Here is a 20,900-nt window from a genome sequence, read left to right on the forward strand (position 1 = left end):
ATATAAGTTTCTTGATGCAAATAAATTTTATTTCCAATCTTTTCAAAATTTACACCCAGTAAAAATTTAATTTCCCCCAAATTTACGACGTCAAACTTACTTTTTAGTAATGCTACAATTTCATCAATTTTTCTTTTACTTTTTCCAAATAATATTAAATCATCTACGTAAACCAACAAAACTATTTCATCTTTAAGTTTATAAGTACAATTACACCATTTCATTTTTTTCAAACCCAAGTTTGAGTAAATTAGAGTCTAACTCCAAATTCCATTGTCTTCCGCTTTGATGAAGCCCATACAGTGCTTTATTAAGCAACCAAACCTTATGTTCTTCACCTTTAACTTCATGTCCAACAGGTTGGGTCATGTATACCTTCTCATTTAGACTTCCATACAAATAGGCAGATTTTATGTCTAAATGTACATGAGACCAACATAGCACGGATACAAATAAAATGAAAAACAATCGAACAATTGAAAAACAAATGACTGGCGAGAACACCAAATTGTAATCAATGTTTGCCCGCTGTTTCCAACCAAGAGCCACTAATCTTGCACGGAATTTTTTAATTTTATTCTTATCATCCCTTTTTATGCTATATACTCAACGGTTTCCTATGATTCTAGAATTTTTGGGGGGTTCAACTAAAGTAAATACTTTCCTTTCTTTGAATATTTTTAATTCTTCATTCATCGCTCGATCCCATTCAAGTTTTTCTGGAACATTTTGACTTTCCTGGAAGGTTCTAGGTAATTCTACGTTATTTACTTCGACCTGAAATAAAGCGAAATCTATTTCGTCACAAGTAAAATTATTTTCGTTCTCCGAATTAGACTCGTCACTACTTTCATTTTCTGACTCCGGTGTTTGATCATTTTTCGGCTTAAACAAAAATGTATCAGGTTTAAATTCGATTTGTTGCTCCTCACAATATTCTTTTACTTTTTTTAAAGATCTTAACCTAGGTTTTCCCTCAGGTGGATAGTAATAGACGTCAACTCTATTGCTCTTTTTTCGCGGTCGTTCTTTTCGTTCCCACTCAGAAATGTTTAAAGGTTTTAGTTTTCTATCAGCGTCAGATTTTTGTTCCTCAATAATTTCATGATCCTCTTCAATCGGCCAATTTAGCGTACCAATTTTAAACTTTGCGTACTCATTTTTACGACTTTCACCGAAAAGACTTTCTGCCCCGTTTTTACGCTCGTCTAAACTAACATTCTATTCTATTCTATTCAAGAGTCACAACTGACTTCAACTGTATTTATGTCGAGGACTGCATACTAAGTGCCTTGCCTCCATTATTTTTTTATATACCGATAGATGGTAGCACCATCACCGGATCGAACAGTTAATGAGAATTTAGAACTAGTCCAAGAGCTAATAGCTACCTGGTACTAGCACCCCCAGGGGTATCGTTTCACTTGGAGGACATTGAGACCACGAGCATATTTAACGTCGCCCAGTCCCCTTTAATGACGACGGTGGGTCTTCGACCAGCGAGGATCGAACCCGAGTCCCTCCGGCCCCGAGTCCAATGCCTTACCGATCAGGCTACCACGGCCCCTTAAACTAACATGAATAGTTTCTTCTATAGTTTTTTCTTTCGGTAACCAAATTCTATACCCTTTTCTATTTGTTGCATATCCGACAAGTATGCCAATTTTAGCTCTGTCGTTTAATTTATGCCTTTTAACTTTAGGAATATGTACATATGCTAGCGATCCAAATAATCTGAAATGTTGTACCTTTGTGCGGGCAAGCGCGTGTAAGCGTACGTACCTTTGTGCGGGTAAGTGCGTGTAAGCGTACGTACCTTTGTGCGTGCTACTGCGCTAGCGCGTGTAAGCGTACGTACCCTTGTGCGTGCTAGCTGGCTAGCGCATGTAAGCGTACCTTTGTACGTACCTTTGTGCGTGCTACTGCGCTACCGCGTGTAAGCGTACGTACCTTTGTGCGTGCTACTGCGCTAGCGCGTGTAAGCGTACGTACCTTTGTGCGGGCTAGCGCGTGTAAGCGTACGTACATGAAAATTAATCAAAACAATGGAGCAACACGTTATTTGTATTTAAACTAAAGATCATAATCATGCTATTCGGCCATTCCACAAAAATGTCAAACGCTTGTCCCCTCATGTGACATTTCATATATTTCATTCAAACGCAATACTTTCAAAGGGTAATGACGAAGTTTTTTGTTTAAGAAATCACACAAAAAATTTTGCTATTTGTTAAGCAGAAAACATTTGTTCATTAATATTAAAAAGTATTTTTTTAATGAAATATATGGGGCAATAAATGAGGGACAAAATGACCTTTTTCTGCGGAATGGCCATATTTTGCTTAAGTAATAGATCAAAATGGATCACAATGTTTTAAAATTATTTGCAAAAGTATTATTACTGGAAAAATGTACAAATATAGTTACTTTCACAAGCTGTAGGTAGAACACTATAGGTAGTTTTAAAAATTAAGTCTGCGAGTTTATAGCTTGATATCATGTTTTAACAAAATGTAGCAGGGCCATTCCACGAAAAAGGCAAACTTTTGTCCCGCACGTGACGGTTCATTAAAAAGTAATAACTTTAAAAGGTAATGACGAAGATTTTTGCTTAAGAAATCACACTTAAGTTCATAATTTGTTAAGCAGAAAAAATGGGTTCATTAATGCTGCCGTGTGCAGGTAAAGGGCAGTAACTGATTATTTTTCACTTTTCATTTTTTTGAATTTTTGTCATCTATTGTACGTTATCTTTGTTGTACAAGCTCGCTTATTTGGTTTCCGCTGAAAAAAAGGCGCGAAAAAGACGCCTAAGTCAAACATTTCCCTATTGTTAGCATTGAATCCAAAACGCGTTTCTTCAAATATCTCGAAAACTCATTTTTGCAGATACTGCAGTTTCTGCACACGGCAGAATACTTTAAAGTATTATTTTAATGAAATATGTGAGGCGTTACGTGCGGGAAAAATTTACCGTTTTCAGTGGAATGGTCCAGTAGAAGCCCAAAAGGTTCTAAAGTGGAAAATTAAAACCTTAACGATTACTTAATTAGTAACTATGCATTGCATAGTACAATTCCTCGTATCTCATATATAGACCACAAAAATTACTCTATATTCTTAGAAAGGAAATTAAAAATAAAATTAAGTACAGGAAAAAAGTATTTCTTAATATATTTAAAACTAAAAGTTGATCTATTTGTAGTTAATCACGCATTCGTGATGTATTCTCTTATAGCGCTGTTATTGATTTATGTGATAGGTTTTACATAGATTAGACACTGCTTCATCAGCTATGTTACTATTTTGTTGGTGTAAAATGCTATGCAAATTGCAGAGTCTTTAATATTTGTATCAGTCACTTCACTTAATAAACTGTACCTCGTTTCTGTGTAATACGGTCGACAATCCTGGAAGAAGTGGCCATTAAATCTGGCCGGGGACACTCGGACGATCAAAAAAAAAAAAAAAATTGACGTGTGTTGCGTTTGTCGATCATCTGGGAGGAAGTGGCCAGTAAATCTGGCCGAGGACTCCTGGACGACAAGCAAAAACACACACTCACAAAAGTTATCATTTATGGGTGCATTTTACCTTTTTAAAAGATCTTTTCCAAAATGATGTTTTTGGAACTGGTTCAGTTTAAATTGTCACGCTAAGAGTTAGAGGTGTTTAATTCTTTAAACACTATTACCATATATCGAATTTTGATCTACATTCCTTTACATTGATCTCTGTTAAATCAAATGTGTTTAATGCATTTGGATATCCTGTAAAAATAGAATTAAGTACAGAAAAAAAGTATTTCTTGATATACTTCAAGCTGTAAAAGTTAATCTGTATGTAGTTCATTACGCATTCGTGATGTATTCTCTTATAGAGCTGTTATTGATTTATGTGATAGGTTTTAACTAGATTGGACTCTGCTTCATCAGCAATGTTACTATTTTGTTGGTGTAAGATGCTATGTAAATTGCAAAGTCTTTAATATTGTAATCGGTGAAGAAGTGGCCAGTAAATCTGGCCGGGGACACTCGGACGATCAACAAAACATATATATATATATATATATATATATATATATATATATATATATATATATATATATATATATATATATATATATATATATATATATATATATATATATATATATATATATATATATATATATATATATATATATATGTTGTATATATTTATATATATATATAATTTAACGTGTGTGGCATTTTTCGACCATCTGGGAGGAAGTGGCCAGTAAATCTGGCCGGGGACACTCGGACGACAAGCAAAAACACACACTCACAAAAGCTATCATTTTTGGGTACAGTTTACCTTTCTAAAAGATCATTTCCTAAATGATGTTTTTGGATCTGATTTATTTTAAACTGTCACGCTAAGAGTTAGTGGTGTTTAATTCTTCAAACATTATTACCATATATCGAATTTTGATCTTCATTCCTTTATATTGGTCTCTGTTAAATCAAATGTGTTTAATGCCTTTGAATATCCTATAGCAAAAATTAATGCTCTTTAGTGATTACTTCTGCATTAACGAAAACATTTTAATGTATGGTTGCATTTTTCTCCTAAAATCTGTGGAAAAGCATAGTTTAATAAAAATCCATGAAATGCTTCCACTAAATTCGTAAAAGATTTTGGGAGTGTTTTTAGTGAAACATATTAACTTTCAGTAATAAATGTAACAGAGATTATAACAAACGCTAATATTTCATTTTGAATACAACGGATGTTTCCAAAATATAGCGCTGTAATAAAAATAAATTCTCATTAATAAAAAAGTAATTATGTAAGGATACGGTAAATTGAATACAATTAAGCACCAAAAAAAATCTTAAGTTTTATTTTTTTGGCAACATTAAAATGTTAGGTTAATAATTTTGAGAAAAATTGTAATAAACAATGAATAAATGGAAATAAATAAACAAAAAGATTTTTAAAGAATAATGAACAACAACAAAATAAATAAATAAAAATAGAGACTATTACTGTGAATTTTTATGTAAAAGCTATATATGCTTATATTAATAATTTACTTAAGATATTTTCTTTGCTTCTGAAGTTAGGTGTAAAATTTATTTGTCTAGTTTTCCCTAGAGTCAACTAAGTTTAAAATTTAATCTCAAGCACTGAATTTATTTCCGTTCATGTATTTTAATTAACCTCGTGTGGTGACCGGGGTGACCATGTGGTAACCAAGGGGTAAGAGTAGTCCCAATGTAGCTCATGCATGTCGTAAGAGGCGACTAAAATGGGCACTACGCGGATAAGCGCCCGGTGCTCCGGACCACCGTCTCCCCGTCGTATGCTGAAGTGTTTAAAGATCTTGAGATTTTAAGAGACCATATTTTTTTCTGGAGATTTTCTGCTTCATGGAGATGGTGTAGCTACGCTAGACAATCTGGGATTAGTAACAACAACATTGGATCAAAAAATGTGATTTCAGTAAAATATATTAAATGTGAGCTATTTTAACAGATATTATGGTCAAGGTAAAGGGAAATAAATGATTAAAAATGAAAATCTTAGAACATTAAAAAATACTTTTAATAAAATGATTGTTTTTTTTCCATTAAGTTAAACTTCTTAAAATTTCGTCTGCAAGTGCACTATATGCTGATCATTTCCGTCTTGTCTGAATGCGTAAATATGTACTGTCATCTTTTAATCAACTGTATTTATTCTTTTAATGTGTTAATTGGGTTTATTATGTGATATACATTTTTATGAATTAAGACATGTTTGAAGGAATGGAGTTGGTGGTTAGAAAATATGAGTCTTAATTTCTTACGCGCTGCTCTCTAAGACTTTAGATAGTAACACAAATTGTTGCATAGCTACTTAATCATTTTTTAGACAATTTCATTTCTTTTATTTTGAGCCTGAATTTTTAAAATATTTATTTTTATGTTTAAATTGAAATGGAAGAGCATTCTGCGAAACTGAACTTAATTGCTTTCTTTATGTTGCATGTTTATATATTAATGTAAAGTGGCTTACTAAAACTCTACGGACGCTAACACCCCGTTTGCACTAGAGTCCCTATATGAAAACGTAGTTTTCAGAGTTGCGACAACAGCTATGCTCGGAAAGCGCAACCGGTTACAGGAGAAAGATAGGGTTGCCGCCAAGCTGCAAGATTGGCTCCTTGTTCGCTTTCGAGTTTCATTAAAAAAAAATAGTCACAAGCGGGAGCGGGAAGAGTGGCTGAAACGGGTTCTGAAGGATGTAAGCACGCGGATTCGAAAATGCATGCTGTCAATAAATGAAAAGCTCGATTTTGATTCAAACATAAGAAAAAGACAAAATGGCCCTGTGTTAGCAGAATTAAAAGCAGATTTTTTTTCTTTAACCTTATTCTCTTTAATACGATTAATTTTAAATTAATCAAAAGATTCTGAGACAACGAAAATTATATTATAGTTTGAATTGATTCAAAATGAATGAAGGAATAAAAACTGATTAAGAAAATGAAAATAAATAAATAAGCAACAAATAACGAACATAAAAAAATTGCTTGTTTTTGCTACATTAATTAAGTTTTATAAAGATTTTTGAACATAGAAATATTTCTTGAATTGATATCAAAAGCATTACTTATTTTTTTTTCTATAAAAGGAAAAAAAATACAATTTTCTGATTTAAATGGAAAAGTTTAGCATTAGCTTAAAAATTCCGAAAGGAAATATATGCCTGGGATGTCCACCTACGGGGGGGGGGGGGGGCAACCATGTCTTGTAAAGGAAAGTTTGAAAGAGTAATACTAGAAATATGCAGAAGCTTAAAACAAGGTATCCTATCCAGGCCCGGATCTATATATTTTGGGCCTCCCTGCAACAAAATCTCGATAGCCCCTCCCCAGAGGCCATCAGTGTATATTTGTAACATTAAATAAGTCTTAGTGCTAGGTTTTTTTCAATTTTTTTTCTTCAATTTCATAGGCCGTTGGACCCCTTAAGACCTGGGACACACCACACTGCGGGGATCCTATCTCGCCCTCCCCCACCACTCCAAAAAAAATTAAGAACCTCTGAATATTTCAATGGTTTAGTGGGCACACCTAGTTAATAGATTAATTTGTATTTAGTTGAAAACAAAATTATATTAATCAGAGGTCATTTTTATTTGAAACTAGATGCAGATAGAAATATTCAGAAATGAATTGGGAAGTTAAGAGGGGGGGGGCGTGTATTTTGACATATATTTTTTTAACATTCGTATATGCGTAAGAAACAGATGTCTCCATTATTTTATATTTATTTCTTGAAAGTACACTATCTATTATTTAAAATTTTCAACAACATTTTTATACCAAAACAATACTAGAATGAAAGGTAGTTAGGTAGTAGACATTTTTTTAATGAAACAAAATTAAAACAATTCAGAGCACCAAAAAAGGACTTGTACTTATTTTGAATTTTTATGAGAAAACAAAAACTAAAAATTAAAAACAATTTAGCATGAGGAAAACTCATTTATTTCATGCTAAGTTTTCAGATCAATAGCATGATCTTATAGTTGTAATCTTGTTGTTGTTGCAAACAACATAGATCTCTGTTGTTCAATTTATTTTTTGGTGTTATTGTATCCATAAACTTTATTTAAAACACAAAATTTCCAGCATTTTCATTCGAAAAAGAAAACATTAAATTAATTAAAAACTTCAGTCACTAATGGGCTAATCTTCAAAAAGTGCAACTTTGCTGTCACATGCCTTTTACAGTTAAAACTAAGGAATAGTTTATTATTTTTTAATATCAGCAAAAATATATCCATTTAAATCTGCCGACATTTTTTTTTTTTTTTTGTAATAATTTTTATTTATTTATTTATTTATTTTTGGGAGTTCGCAGCATGTGAATTCTTACCTCCATGTATTAGAATTTAATTAATTCAAAATAAATGAAGTGAAAAAAAAAAGGTAAGAAAATGAATAAATGAACGACAGATAATGCACATTAGAAATTGCTTGTTTTTGTTTCGGAAAGGCAAGCGTTATAAAGAGTTTTAAATCTAAAAATATTTCTTTCCTGTAACCATCTAAAAAGCTATATTACTAATAAAAATGGTTTGCTATTAAAAAAATTGCATGTTTAAGTTTACCCTGTACAATTTTCTGATTTAAATGTGATTAAGTTAAACATTAAATTAAAAATTTGAAAGGTAAATATCAAAAGGAAAATTTGAAAGCTTAATACTAGAAATAGGTAGATGGTTAAAACGAGGTAACCCCCCCCCCCCCCCAAAAAAAAAAGAAAGAAAAAATACCAAGAATCTCTAAATATTTTAGTGGTTCAGTAGGTAATCATGGTTAAAATATTAATTTGAATAAAATTCAAAATTATTACTTTAATTTCATGTAGATAGAAATATTCAGAAATAAATTGAGTTGAGGGGGTGTAATTTTAAACATTACTTATTTTCAACTCATATGAATAAGAAACAAATATATCTATTGTTATTTATTTATTTCTCTGCATCATACATCTATTACTTAAATTTTGAACAATATTTTCACATCAAAACAATATTACAAAGAAAAAATCATTCACAGCACCAGTAGAGGACTTGTACTTATTTTCTGTTTTCGTGGAAAAGCAATGTTTACATTTAATTTTGACAGATATTTTAAATACAACTTAGCATGAAGAAAACTCATTAATTCCATACTAAGTCTTCAGGTCATTACCACATAAAAATTACAACCAAAGTCTCTAATGTTCAATTAATTTTTTGGTGTTGTTACATCTGTAAACTTTATTTCAAATACAGAATTTCCAACATTTTTACACGAGGAAAAAAAAGAGGAAACAAAGACATTTTTCTCAACTAGGCAATCAAACTCAAATTCAGGGTACCGAAACAGGATTTGTAGTTTTTATAGATTTTGGGACAAACTATTATTATCAATAACTGCTTAAGTAACAAAATAGTCAAAGATTAATCTTTGTGTTTTCTGAAATGCAACGTAACGTCAAAATTTTTAGATGTTCAAAATGGAGTTATCATTACCAAATTTTTAAAAATTCCTTACTCCAAAGTATCATTTCCTAAAATTAATAATTGTGGACAAAACATTAGTTTAATCAAAATATTCAGTCACTTATAAACATAAAGAAAACAAATTTTGTTATAGGCTTTATTCCCATCTACTCAATCAGGGAGTTTCGATTAGACAGGGCAAAATATACTGATGCTTGTAATTTATTTTCTCTTATACTATTCGTGAAGTGAATTTTTATGAAAAAAAAAACTCCCCTGATTGAAATAAATTGAATTTTTTGTTCAAATTTTTTCATATAGATTGTTATTCCATTCATTACCCCATATCATGGATGGATGAACATGACGTATGTTCTAATATCCTGAAAAATACTTCCAGAACTCAGTCAGAAACAGAACAGGTGCACTGACAGTCAGAAGTGGACTAAGATAACAGTTACTACCAATCCCTTCCAAAATTGGAGCTATTTGCAGTTATTCAAATTCTGTCCTGTAGTTTAAGTGGGGAGAAAAATCTCTTTTTGAGAGGGGGGGGGGGTTCTGGATAATTACATTAACAGAATAAGCAGAAATGAACTGTTCATTTAATGCTGAAATAAGATATAACAATAAACAAACCTAAATACATCTTTCATAATTTTATGTATACCTAAATTTTTTAGCCTTGCCTTAAATACCAAAAAATTTATTATAAATCTGAATTGAAAACAATATTTTTACATGACAAACAAGCATAAACCTAAAGAAAGCACTTGATTTACAAAACAAATTCAAAACTCTAAATTTAGAGAATCAAAACAGAATTCCAGCTACTACTTAAAAATTTCTGTTGCAAAAGTATTGTTTGTTTAACCTCTTTACATTTCAATATTATTATACAAATGAATGATAATAAATTAGACAATAAGCGTAACAAATCAGAAATACAGCATTGTCTGTATGAAGAAGATCAAAATTTCATTTAATTACACTATTTAGCATTTAAACACAAAATTTTCATTGGTTTGTATGTCGTTGTTGAAAGTCCAAAGACCATTTCGGCAACAAATTTCCTGAAGTTTTCAACATAACAAACATGAATGGCATATTATACATGGAAATTTATTATTTTTTTTAACAACTTCATTAAAATTAGTTTTGATAAAGCTGTCAAGCTAAGAAAACTTTGAAAACGATTTCTGGACATCCTTGTAAACTTAATACTGGAGATCATTCTATTATACAATTTTTTAAGCAAACAGTACAATATTATCATGAGTTTTCAAGAACATCTGCATCAGGGCTACAATTCAATTAGTAGTTGAGCTTTCTTTAAGTTGCAGAATATCTGGAAGAAACTTAAAAAATATTAAGGGCAAATAAATTTAAAAACTGAAGTAAAACTCTTCAAATGTGCTAAATCATCAATACAGCTGATGTTGAAAATTGACAGGAATGTTTTTTAAAGTAGTTCATAAAATTATAAATGGAAAATAAATAAACACACTTTAATTGAAATAGAGCTGTATTTCAACTACTTTGCATTAAGTGTGTTGTAAAGTTTAATTTCAAATAACAGGGTGTTCTAAAAACACATGAAAAAGTAAAACACATATTACAGGGAATATTTTAATTCAGCAATCTCTTTTGACTAGCACAGATTGTGTTTTTCATTCATTTATATACATAATATTATGTACATATTTTTTAGTGTGCATCAGCTTTGCTCTTAAGAAGAGAAATCATCAGTTTATGATGACTAAAATAAGTAATGATTGTTCGTGATTCCAAATTTTATAGGAACTGTGAGAAAACTTGCTTGTTTTTTCTGCATTTCACTTAGGAATATCCACAGCAAAATTGTAGGGGTAGGTGGGGTATTTTGGACAGTGGGGAACGTTGTTCAAGTCCCAATTATTTTAATAATATTCATATTTTTTATTTTATTTTCTGACCAACAAATAGCTCCTATGGTCCTCTAAATCCTATGACGAAATCACATGGCACAGTTATATTGAACAAATTTTTTCCAGAAAGTGTTATTTCAGCAGTCCTGAGTAATTTTCAGAAAACTATAAATTATTTTTTTTAATGGTTTTAGTCAAGATTGAGGAGAAAAAAAATTAAACTCCTGTCTTAAACTTTTACGTGAATGCTACTACCTCATCAAAGAGCTTACTTGTGCTTGTGATTGAAAAAATGTGAGTGCATACTGTACAAGGGGCATTCCACGGTATTTTTGACATTTATGTAGAGTCCGTAACGTGACCTTTTTTGCCATAACTTTTTAATTTACTGTTTGATTAGCATATTATTTTATTTTGATCTTTTCCTACCAACACACCAGCTCAAATTAAAATAATTTGCAAATCAAACGGTAAATTAAAAAGTTATGACAAAAAAGGTCATGTTACGGACTCTACATAATATCAAAAATACCGTGGAATGCCCCAGAAACTATTTATAAACTGTTCTTGTTTGGCTTTAACATATAAATTTAAGTGAAGTAAAAATATAGAGAATGCAATATAACTGATGCTTAAAATTAGATTCTTTAAAATGAAGCCACATTTTTCAGTAAATTCATTTATCTATACCAGATATTTCAGCTGGCCACATGAATCAGTTTTGAAAGCCATATGTTGGGCACCATTGCCTTAGAGCATTTGAATTCCCCTTTATTTCAATGTTCTATTTCCTGACAAAAGTATTGATTTTCTAAAGCCTTTAACAAATTAAGATAATCTCTGATAAATTGAATATTTGTTTATTTATACATTTATTTTTATGAGTGGTTGAAATGAATTCAGATGCAATTGAATTACCTTTTGAGTGGGTGAGGCAAAATCACGAACATGTAATAAATGAATATAAATAATGAAAGAAACATTACTTTTAAAGTGGATGCATTATAACAATAATAATATAAGAAAAATAAACAACTCTGATTTAAGGAAGCAGTTACTAAAGACTTTATTTTGCATTGATTGAAAACATCGGATAAATATCAAAATATCCAATATATATCAAAATATCGGATATTTTCGAACTCTGATCTATACGGATAATCTCAAAAACCCATTATGACAGCCTTTATTTTAAAATGCCACACTAGTTAAAATTTAACTCCACATTAATCGAGATAGGATTATTTAAAAATCATTTTTCCACCAAATATCGAAATTTTTACGAAATTGATGTGGGGTGAGAGCTTTATGTACTTTATTTTTTCTTCTGATCTAGAAGAGTAGAATTCTTCTAAAGTTTGATTCCAAGAAACGGGTTGTGTCATAATGACACACGATAGACGCGAAACATGTTAATTGTTCATCAAACACTTTTGAATAGATTGTATTTCTTATTCATTTTCTTACATAAAATTATAATACATGTGTCCACTTATAATGATCATCTTCTTCCCTCTTAAGAAGAGAAATGATCTGTTTACGATAACTAAAGTAAGTAATTACAAATGTACATATTGATCTTCGCGCTGCCTAAACGTAGTACATGCAACCATACAAAATGAGAAAGAAAGCGAGAAGAGCGCAAGGTCTCACTTTCCTCCAATATCTGAAGGCAAGCAAGCCACTATTTTCCTTCTAACCGACATTGCTTATCCCCACCACTTTTCATCACACAAAAAGGTTGGATATAACTTCAAAGCCCTTGCATAAAAAGTTTCACTTAAAAAATCTTTGATTCAGCATTTTATTATAAAAGTATTGATATTTCAACCCGCAAAACTTTAAATGTACCTAATTTCTGACTAACAAGAGCTTTGTGGCTGGGAGGACTTTTACAATCTCAAAAACCCATGATAACAGTCCTTACCTCAAAGGTAATTCAAAACTTGTTAAAATTTAACTATGTATCAATCATGGCATAATTATTTAAAAATCATTTTCTCAATAAAAATATAAATTTTTACGAACCTGAAGTGGGGTGATAGCATGCACTTGATTCTTCAGGTGATAAAGAAATAGCAGGTAAAGGAAATAACAAGGCAACCTAAAAATTAGTAAACCTTAATTAGAGCATAATAAAATGTACCAACACACTACTTGAACCGAACTTAGAACACCTCAGTTTTCTGTTTATGATAGAACACACTGCGACTGGCATGCTTGTTGAATAAAAAAGAGTAAATTACCAAAATAACCAAAACTACCTACAATTCATTAAATTTTTAATAAAATAATACATTTCAAATTGGCTTGCTCAACCTAAAACTAGTATGTTGTGGCCATCACGAAACTTTCTTCTATATTTTTCCTTTTTCTGATCCCTCCCCATGCTTGACGAGGAAGCAATATTCCTAACAAAAACAAAATGACACATGCAAAAACTTGACGACCATCCCAATGTCTGAATTATTGTAAAAGCAAAGCAAAAAGCGAAAATTGAAAGTTACTTTAAAAGCCTTACTTGAATTAATTACAAATATTTTATTTATTAAAAAACATAAGATGGCAACAGTTAAAAATTTCAATTCATTGAGATAATATTTCCGATCATTTCCATACAATTAAAATCACGAGAAATACGCAGACGACAATCTATTACGATTAATCTTTCTTATTGTTGCATTAATAAAACTTTTTATTCGCAAAAAAAAAAAAATCAACACCTCTTGGTGCGATTGGAGTCAAAATTGAACCAAAGCCTGTTTACGTATGGATTCACATATATTCCAAATTTCAAACAGAACGTAGCATTACTTCTTGAGATAGGGCACTCACAATGGAAAAAAAGAACGGGCGATTGCGCTACCCCCCTTTTTAGCTGTTGACACCAAAATAAAATCAGCTCTTATACCCACTAAGGGCTACTTTTCAAAAAATTTTTGTTTGATTTCCGTTCGTTATTTCTTGAGATACAGCAGTCACAATTCACGACAAAAAACGTTCTATAACTCAACCCCCGTTTGAGCTATTGACACCAAAATTGAATCAGCACCTGCGCCAGTTAGAGGCAACATATGGACCAAATTTTGTTTGATTCCGCCAGTTACTTCCTGAGGAATAGCAATCACGCATAACTCAAAAAACGTCCCATTGCTCCACCCCCCTTGGAGAAATTCGCGCCAAAAACCAATGGGCACAAGTTCACATAGGGTCACATATGTGTACCAAATTTCGTTCAATTTCATGCGATAGTTTTTGCTGCAGAGCGGCCACAAAAAACTGGTCACACAGAGACGTGACACACACACACACATACACACACACATACATACATACATACATACATACACACAGACAGACAGACAGACATTTTCCAAAAATAGTCGAAATGGACTCAGCACACCTCAAAACGTTCGAATCCGTCAAAATTCGAAATTCGAAAATTTGCACGAATCCAATACTTTCTTCTATATATTAGATACAGAAGAAAGTAAAAACGATAAAAACTGTACTGTGTGTCAAGCAAGTGTTGTACTTCATATCCACCTCAAACGCTTTGGCAAATTCATGTGGTCACATTAATTTCATAATCGAACTGACATTTTTTTCAAACAAATTTTAACTAATAAACATTTAGCAGAATATCATAACAAAACGTTTCCAGAAATCAAAATGTTATTAAAAGATACTGCCAGCAAGCACTGAAAGTCCTATAATTTATAAGCATTTTATTTCCTCTGCATCTCCTTTCAAAAAACAAAAATTTGACACTGTAAATACTTACGTTGCATAAAGTGAAGATTGCTTGAAGGAACATGAAAAGCGATACATTAGTCAATTTTTGTCTAAGAAATGATCAGGAAAAATAAAAACCTTTACATTAAAACATAAGTTAAAATGGGTTTTAATATCAAGTCACATTCATTTAAAATAAAAATTTCCGCAGCATAAAGCATTTATAATACAAGTCACAAGTTAATATCTCTTCACATCACAAGTGTATGTTTTGTTTACTTTCACTCGTCGCCAAGCACGAAATTGATCGCGCCAAATCGAATACAGAGATCTATCGTTAAAAAAAATTTAATTTACACATTTTAAAAATTTGCCTTGTCTTAAAGTGTTGTTTTTCAATAACGTTGTGATTGGAATCATCGATTTAACAGAAAAAATAACTATAAAAGACCCAAATAAAGTGTCAAGATGGAATTTTAGCACACCGGAACACATGTTCTTGATATAATTACGCGATAGTTAAAGAAATAGGAATGGACTCACTCAAGTAAAGCTACACACGTATAATTTGAACATTGTAGAACAGTAATATGAGCATTAAAATCCTGGACTCACCTTTAATTTTTCAGATTCTGGGTTTTTCCACAGCACTGTCATACGCTCCATGTTAATCCTACGGGAGAAGAAGAAACCTTGCCTCAGGCGGTCTTCGACCAATAGGAAAATGATACCGCGTTGTCGCAACTCTGAAAACTACGTTTTCATATAGGGACTCTAGTTTGCACTGCTAACCTACTGCGCATTCACTTAGCGCATCTCAAAGCCGCTTCAGTTGAGCGACACTGGGAAGCCGCTCAACAAGACATTCGTCGCTTAAAGATGGCTGCCTCCTTGAGCTTAAAGCGGAAGGATAATTGGGCAGACGATGAAACGTTTGCCCTCGTAAATATATGGCATGAGAATCTTGCAAATTTAAGATAAATTTATTCGTAAACATAAAGGTTTTTTTTTATTGTTTACAATTAGAGACGTACCGAGTAGCACTTTGGCCGAGTACCGAGTTACCGAGCACTCGGCCGAGTCACGGAGTACCAATTATGTTTTAAGAAGAACCACTGAAACACATGTGATGAATTTTGAACTTATTGGAATAGTAGTATAGACCTCCTAGTCCATATAATAGTTTTAAAAACTAAATTCCTGCTGAAATTTAATTGCTCATTATTTAGAAAATTTTGTTGTCAAAAATTACAAAAAAAAAATTTTTTAAATAAAAGTAAATAAAGAAAAGGTATGATTAATCAAGTTAGAATTAAAACAAACTATACCAATCTATTATAGTTCTAATCCGCTCAACATAAATAATTTTTGAAAGCAAAGAAAACAAATGCACTACAGACACTTGTTTCTGCATTACAAGGAACAAGGCCGGCAGGGCAGCTGCCCCGGGGCCTCCACAACAAAGGGGCCCCCACAATAAAATTTTTACAAAATATCCTAACTTGTGCTGATTGAAAATTTATGTGATATAATACATGTGTATCAAAATAGTTGGATATATATCAAAGTATGGGATAATTTTGAACCCTGATTAGGGGCCTCCACACTTCCAAATCCGGCCCTGAAAATGAACGTCTTTTTCAGGGCGTAAAATGTGAGTTAAAGAATGCAAAGACATTCCACAAAAAAATCTGCCTTTTGTCGGATGCCTTTAAATCTGTGAGTCACATTTTGCCATTGAAAAAGGAATTCCTTGTAAACCCAAAGCACATGTCCATAATTCCATTGAAGGATTACAAACTTCATTAATCTCAAAATTTAAATTTCACTTGTAAATTTGAATTGTAAACAAGGGCACCCATATAAGGGGGTAAGGGGGCTCAAGCCCTGCCCCACCCCCCTTAGAAATGAGAACTTCCATTCTTTTAATGCTTTTTTCTTTGCAAAAATGTATTTAAAAATTCTTTTCCAGCCATTAATGAATAAGTTATTAAAGGTCAAATTTTAAAATCTTTTTACTGTACTGAAATCCGTTTCCATGTAGAAAATACTCTAAACCATGGAGAAAAATTTTGCATTGGGCACCCTTGATTGTAAATGATTGCAGAATATTATATATATGATTGCGCTTTTTATAAATATTAATATCTGTCATGGAAATATTGCTTTTTTTGCAACTACTCGGTATGGGCCGAGTACCTATTCAAAGTTTGGCCGAGTACCAAGTAGTTCGCGAGTACTCGGTACGTCTCTATTCACAATCCCAGATGTTATAGAAGTGGTTCCGCCTAAAAACACGCCATTTTCCCATAGTCAATTAATTTTGTACAAAAACCTATCTAGCTGCACAAATAATAAAGGACAACAAACCGGGCCTTTTTCTCCATTCCTTTCATGAATGATATTTTACTATTTCTACTTGTCTGATTTGGAACTGTATTTTTATACTTTGAATTTGAGGGATTAAAATAGAAATTTGACATTTTAGCGTATTGCTAAAGCATTTTCTAAAGTTTTAGCATTTTTGCTAAAGAACTTATAAACTCGGCTGAAGCATTGCATTGCAATGATAAGTTTGTAATGATCATTTTGATATTAGTTTATAATAATTTTTGAGCAGATTTTAACCCCCACTCCCACAGTATGTACAGTTCATACACTTGAATACAGTGCCGTACTTAGGGAAAAGTAGTATTTGGGGTAACTCACCTTTGTGGGGTTTACAGGAAGTCCCCAAAAAAAGCGGTAGTTTTTAAACACATTTACGTTACAGTGACATTCCTTTTTAACATGAAAAATTAAATGTATTGGGGGACAAAGCTCCCTTCTCCTCTGCCCAGGGTTACAGGACTGATTATGTACATATATTAATCTGGTTAATTACTGAACTAAATATCTAGTGATGCATTTGAATGCTTAAGATTTGAAGCTGCATATCATTTACAAAAAAACCTTTGGTCGCCTCTGAAAATGCTTTTATACTTCTAGGGAAGAAAAAACTAAGATTGGCACAACTGGAGGAGAACCGTCCAAATGGAGATTTTTTCAAGCGGTGCATGAAGTGATTGGGGTGCTACCGTGCCAAGATGCATCGTCAATGGTGGAAAGCATGGATAACAGCTTTCTGGCCGATGAAAATAGTGAGCAATAAGGATATTAAAAAACACTTAAAATTTATTTGCATAAAATCTAAACCATGCTCATAATTTATTTATTTATTTATTTATTTATTTATTTATTTTTTTTGCAGCATCTTTAGTGACAGACATGTCTCTTGAAGAGGACTGCCAGGAAGGTGGAGCATTACCAAATCAAGTGCGTAGCATAAATCCTCATTATTAGCATTGTATTACTTGGACCAGTTATATAAAAAATGTATCGAGTGGAAAAACCTAAAATTGGGGGGGGGGGCTAATCTTATTACATTGTTTAAAAATTGATATTTATCAAATAAATCATAGAGGGAATGTGATTTTATTTCAGATACAATTTCATTCATAACACCTTTTGTATTAACAAATTTTGCCAATTTGCTTCTTGGTTGGCATTTGCAAAAAAAAAAGAAAAGTTTTAGAGTTTTTATGCTTTGAATTGCTTGATCAGCTGTGGATGTCATGTTAATACCAAGAGTAAAATGCTGCTTATTCTTCTCAGTAAAAATTTGCATGCGGTAAGTTGTTGATAGTCTTAGTTGATACGCTATGAACTATGTTGACTTGTACAAAATGGCATCACCTTGCAAGGTTTATTTCTAATTTCCTCTTTTCTGCCTCTCAGAGTGGAGTGCTACCCTACGTTTCTGTATAATTATTAGTTCTCTGGATGCGTACAGTCATTTGTCGTTTTTTGTAAAAGCAATTTAGAGTGTATGTAGTTTTTTTCAGTATTTATTTTATTTTTTGAATTGTCAGCTACCTGCTGCAGATCCAGTAGAAGATGTTGGTGTCGGTAGTCCCCGGCCTGAACTTCCCGAGCTGGAACCAGTAGCTGGTCCATCAAATCAAGAAGATTCTGTTGCACCCCAGTTTAGCAATTTTTTAATTAAATGTTGTACACGGCAACTGAAATTCTTAATTTTGAAAAAAATCACTTCATTATTTTGTTCATATTGCCGAGTATTTGTCTCCTAATATCCAGTATTCAATTTTTTGACTGTTCAATAGATGTTAATATATATTGCTAGCTCCTTTTGAAAAAGCAGACTTCCCAATGTTCATTTTTAGCAATTTGTTTCATTATAGTTATTCTCAAAAACTTTTTAGTTTTTACTGTCGTGGGCACCGCAGAGGAAGACACTGAGATAGGACTTCAACACCCTCTTGTAGCGTTACTTAGGTTATTTTGCCCTAACCCCTCTTATTCATTTTATTTTTTATTTTTTTTCAGAGACCAAAGAGAAGAAGAGTTGAAGGAGGGAAAAAGACCCGATTTTTGGGCGAATTGTTACAAAAATTCAATAACATACAGCAGAATTATAACGATAATTCAAAAGAAATGCTGAATATAATGAAGCAATCTGTAGAAAATGACGCCAGTATTATTGAAGTTTTAAAAGAACAAACAAATGTGCTGAGGGATTTGTTAAATAAATGATTTTAATTTTGTAGTTTTGTGTTATTAATAATTGTGTTATTAATAAGTTTTGCATGTGTAATTAATAGTTTGTGTTTATAATAATTATTATATATTAATAATTTTTAATTTGTAGAATGAAACCTACTGTGTTTTAATAGTGGATTATCTGTAGTATTAGGCTTCAATACTTGAGAATGAAAAAAAAAACATGTAAGTCATGACTTTAAAACTCGTTTGCTACGTAAAATGTTTTTTCCCCATATTTTGCAGAATAGAAAGTTTTACTTGATTTGTAAATTTTTGTTCGGAGGACATAAATCTTTCTAATTAAAATAAAAGTGCCAAAAATTACCTGATAAAAATCTCGCCAAATATCCAGTACTCGGCAAATTTTTATTTTGCAGTAAAGTTTTCAATTTTAATCGAGACATGGGGGCCTAGAAAAATAGTCATAAGTTTATTTTATTGAATTTTTATTTGTTCCATAGTTTTTTGAATGTTTCTTTGACAATATGATTGTACCCCGTTAAATCCATTAAAATATGCATCAAGGTGGGTAATTTTCCGGTGCTGTAATGCTGTTAACAAATGACTCAGTCCTGTATCATGTATAATTTTATGTGGAAGGAGAATTTATTTTTGAAGAACAATTACTACGTAAGCTGTATTTGAGCACCAAATCAACCCTGCTCTGATAAAACCAAGTAGTTCAATTAAATTAGCTCGTTTCACATGTACTGACATTATTAAAGCATGGGGTAAAATTGGTACGAAGAAGTTCACTATACAGAAAGTGAAAAATACTGAAGCAAATTGAACTATGCCTATAACATATCTACTCCTTACGTATAGGTATTTGTTATGTATGCATGATCATATTTCATTTTTTGTTAACAATGAAGTTCATTTCTCCGTGTAAGAAAAGGGTAGGTATATCAAAAAGAAGTTGCTGCATCCTCCCAAAAATACGATTCGGCACATTTTATCTGACGATTTAATAAATTTCTTTTATATACCTATACTGCTATTCTAAGCACATAAGTGGTATCTGAATGTTTTATCAAAATCAAGTTATTGTTAGGAGGTGATTCCTTGTAACATATTTTACCAATATGCAATTTTTCGGACATGGAAAATGCAAGATTTAAAAAAATTGTGAAAAAGTGAAATCTGGATTAGATATATGGAGGAAAACTTGAAAAAAGCTTCTCATTTTTGAGGTGAACTGTAGATATAACTTTCAAACCTTAGCGCAACAACATAATAAATTGCATATATGTAGGTATGTGCTAAGTCTACCCATTATTTATTTCATTCGAAACATTGTGAAGTTTATCCTCACAACAATTCAAGTTTGAGGGGCTCCTGGACATAGGTTTCAATGTTGCATTATTTTAAACAAATGAAATAAACAATCTGAATTTTAAAAAAGGGTCTTTTTATTTCAAACATTTAAAATAATTTTACATCTTATCAAGGCAGCGTTACATACTTGTTTAAAAAATGTGCAAACTTTAAATTACAAATGTTAGTAATGGTTGAGAAGCAGGACAAAGTTCTTGAAAAATTTATGATGTTGAATACAGCAAAAACTGACAGTTTGAAATGTGAAGATCAATGGTCAATGACAAAACTGAAGGTTACTTGAGAAATTTAAAAAATAAACTATTATCAAAA

The 20,900-nt window shown here is 31.8% G+C and overlaps 1 long non-coding RNA gene across 1 annotated transcript; it reads left to right on the forward strand.

Annotated features, from left to right (window-relative positions):
- The first annotated feature begins 17,647 nt into the window (after positions 1 to 17,647).
- Positions 17,648 to 18,673, forward strand: LOC129216244 (uncharacterized). Its single transcript, XR_008580177.1, has 3 exons — positions 17,648 to 17,788; positions 17,899 to 17,963; positions 18,560 to 18,673. It is a non-coding gene; the product is annotated as an uncharacterized LOC129216244 (long non-coding RNA).
- The last annotated feature ends 2,227 nt before the right edge of the window (positions 18,674 to 20,900 follow it).

This window comes from Uloborus diversus, chromosome 2, assembly GCF_026930045.1.
Source record: "Uloborus diversus isolate 005 chromosome 2, Udiv.v.3.1, whole genome shotgun sequence".
In the NCBI taxonomy this organism is placed as follows: Eukaryota; Metazoa; Arthropoda; class Arachnida; order Araneae; family Uloboridae; genus Uloborus; species Uloborus diversus.